The following is a 3800-nucleotide window of genomic DNA, read 5'->3' as shown; positions in this document are numbered from 1 at the left end:
AACTGGTCAAATCAGTGCCTCGCCAATCAGGAGGTCACAGGGTCAATTCCTGAAAGCTCTTGGGGTCAGGTCTAGATATAGGCCAAGGGGTGTGATCCCTTTCAGGGCTGATCTACCCAGTTCTTACCGTGGACGTAGCGGCTACCCAGTGACCATGGGTATCCGTGAACTACACTTGAGAAAAAATATATATATATCTATATATTCCCGTTCTATATTAAAGAATGTTCCTCATACTCATAAACATGGCAAAGGCATAGAATATTATGATATTCCATATATTAAATAACTATTACGTTAATGACATATGTAACATATTTCTAAATTCTTTGAAATAAAGTTCGGAATTATTTTCATTAACTATTTGATATGAAATTGATATTCAATATTTGGCCCCCCTGATTAGGGTGCTCTTCGAACTGCCCATCTGTCTCGTGTGAGGCCTCCGGAGCCAGCTCCTCCTCCACATGGGCATTGAGAGAGTCTGGATACTTTGCACTTGTATTCATTTCCACAACATGATAAGTCCCTCCCCGCAACCAGTAATTAAATTCGTTGATTGACATCCAGTGCATCTCAGTTCAACAATTCAGGAGATGAATTTGGGTGTGAAGGTTTGTGAAGGTGCTTAGGTTTGGAGTCATGGCATCCCATTTGAGCGTTGGTCTGCCTTCGAGAGTGGGTTGTATACTACCTCTTGGTCTTCCCTTGGGACCTTAGAACCTGGACAGTCGTGGTTCACCTTCAAAGGCTTCTACAACACCAGTCGATATTGTTGGCTCCTCCCTCTTCCACATAGGCTCCTATGGGTTCTCTTAGGTGTGTGAATGGTGTTTTAATTTCAGGAATTAGGCTTCATGGTTTTGGAATGACTCCTTTACACGCAGGAAGTTGCACTCTCCTCTCCCCCAATCGGGGTTGCGCTCGCGGCCCGTGGTATGCCTTGAATTTTCCTCTGAAGGTTTCTCTGCCTTGTGCTCTGGTCTAGGAGATCTTAGATTTGTTTGTCTCTTTGGGTTTTGGTGGGAATTTGGAAGTTTATATGGTAGTAGGGAAGTGACCCTATGGTTTTGGGCTTGGCTGTGTCTTTTACACGTGGGATACAACGTCCTCCAAGACCTGCTCCTATTGTTTTCCGTCGTCTACTGTTGATTTTAACATGCCCCGCCAATGGGGCCATCCTCCCTGAGGGAAAGGTCAGCTAGATCAGGTTGGTTGTCCCGAGCATGGGCACCCTTAATCTTCTACCAATTCAGTCAGTCGAGAAATCGAGGACGTTGAGCCTATTTCTCTAGCCAATTCTCTAGGAAACCTAGTAGCCCCAACCTCATTGGACACGTAAACAGAGCAGCTGCGCCACATTCAACTTGCTATTTATATCCTCAGGGACCACATGTATGAGGACCTCAATGAGATTGTGGCGTATCTGACATATATTTCGTACAGTTAGAGTGAAATCCTGTAGCAACTGCACAACCTCCAGTATAGTCAGTGATGTACCAATGGCCATCTTCAGAACTTGGAAGCTCGAGTGGAGCACATCGACTTACACATTCATGACCATGTTGGGTATTTTGCAGCTCCTCGTGTAATGCCTCCCCACCCCCCTCCTTGACATGCTGTTTTCAACTCATGCTTCTTTTGTGTCTATGTTAGTAGGCTAAGATCTCAAGAGTTAACAGAAATAATGTATGTAATTTGTCCTCACTCGTATACTTCAGTCTCCAATCTCGCAATATTTCTTTGTCTCAAAATAGCAAATATTGTTGAGATCTTTTTTGTAAACTATGTTATTTTGAAAATCTAATAAAAAAACTTTTGAACAACAAAAAAAAATAAAAAAAAATATTAAGTCAGAAACAAAATATATATATAAATTGATTTTATTCACTAAAAATGCTTTTACCTTTACCTTTTATTCAATCAAACCTTGTATTCTAATACGAATTAATAAACTAAAGAGGGTAACAAATGATATGTGTTGTAGTTGCATTCCGTTATAATATTTAGATTAAGTTTATCTTTTAATAAATTAATAAAGTAGAGAAGGGAACAAATGATATGTGTTGTAATTGCATTCCATTATAACATTTAGGTTAAGTTCATATCTATATATATAAATAATATTTATAATATTAAAAATAATAAAAATAATCTATTGAATTTATAATAAACTATTAAAAATTAAATTTATAAAAACTTAAATATTTTTTAATTATTTGTTTAAATTATCGTTATTTTTTTGCTTTCCAACCGGGGCCTAAACAAACAGAACACATAATGAGTCATGCATCTAGCTCACATTGAGGTGCATACAATTTATTAAAATCAATTAAAACTCTATATCTATAACTTACCTATATAGATCTAATTGCCATAGGAGCAGACATTTCTTTAATTTTTCTCGATCTAAAAAATGTTGTTACTTTGAAATATTAATTCCTATGAATCTATAACTGTGATAGATTTAAGCTAATTATACACACATACACAACTTTTTATTCACTATTAAAAGAATTTACACTTCTCTTTTATTGCTCAACACACTATTGAAATATTTTAATTATAACGTAATTTTAATTATATAGTTGGAAATATTTTAATTAAAATTAACATTAATTTTTTTTATTAATATTATTTTTAATATTATGTACATCTCCATATTAAACATTAAAAAACTTATAAAACCTATATATATGAATAATGAGCTCCCTTATATATCTCTTACAATTAATTTTTATTTAGAATTATTATGCACAATTGACGTGAACAACTCTCATATATACATATTTACATTAAATGGACTTTGATTAGAATTTAATTGTCGAATTGAGGCTTCTATGATCCATATCATTTTATGAGAGATTCTTCAGTGAAAATCACATAGAATATCATTTGTCGACGCGTTTCGAACCAACTAGTGTGATTCATTGTCAAGATAAGTTGAAAAAACAGATCCAGCTTAATTAAAACATTCCGACTTCAAAATCCATTAGTCAGAACCATTGTTGTCATGCAAGGGGCCACACTCATTAACTATCCCATCCCAGAAGCCAAAGAAAGTGTGCCAGCATCGCAAACTAGAAACCAGAAAAGGTGTGATAATGTTGTAGGACACTTCTACACGGAAAATTTCTGAACTATCGTGGGACCCTGCAGTAAGAAGGTTCGACGGCCTAACGGCATAAAGGAGCATGACAATTTATTAATTTCACCTATTCGTCAAGTCCAACTCTAACACAAAACTCTAATGACCTCGGTTTGATAGGTGGAATCGCTTGTACTTTCGTGGTGGCTTGGTGTGGCTTTGAGATAAAGTGATGCTCATTACATTCAATTCCAAGCAAAGTAAAGCGTCCAGAATTATCATGCATATAAAAAAATTGTAAGATATTATTAATGTGTTTGCACATTAGAACCATGTGTATTTACTCTTATATTATAATACCAATTTGCGTAATCAAAATTTATTGGTGGGACTTTGAGTGATAAAGGTAAATTCTTAGAATTTTTTTTAATATTCCATACACATGGGTAAAAGGCCGCATCCACTTTGTAAATGATGGCTTATTCTAGTGCTTTGCTATTTACATTGATATTATTTGGAAAAAGTTATAAATTTTGGTCTTCATTCATGAAGACTTATCTTCAGCGCAACAATGTTGGGATACAATGTAGAACAACTATGTAGAGAAAACCAAAAAAGCATTAGTAGCGATGAATAATGCTCACAGAACAACAATTTTCGAATGAAGAAGGAAGGAGCACCGAGCCAAGTGTTGGATCCAAAATTTTGTTGA

This window comes from Pinus tabuliformis, chromosome 2_2 (assembly GCF_031772625.1).
Source record: "Pinus tabuliformis cultivar Carrire ecotype Pingquan chromosome 2_2, CPIR1, whole genome shotgun sequence".
NCBI classification, from domain to species: domain Eukaryota; kingdom Viridiplantae; phylum Streptophyta; class Pinopsida; order Pinales; family Pinaceae; genus Pinus; species Pinus tabuliformis.
This window is presented reverse-complemented; position numbering follows the sequence as displayed.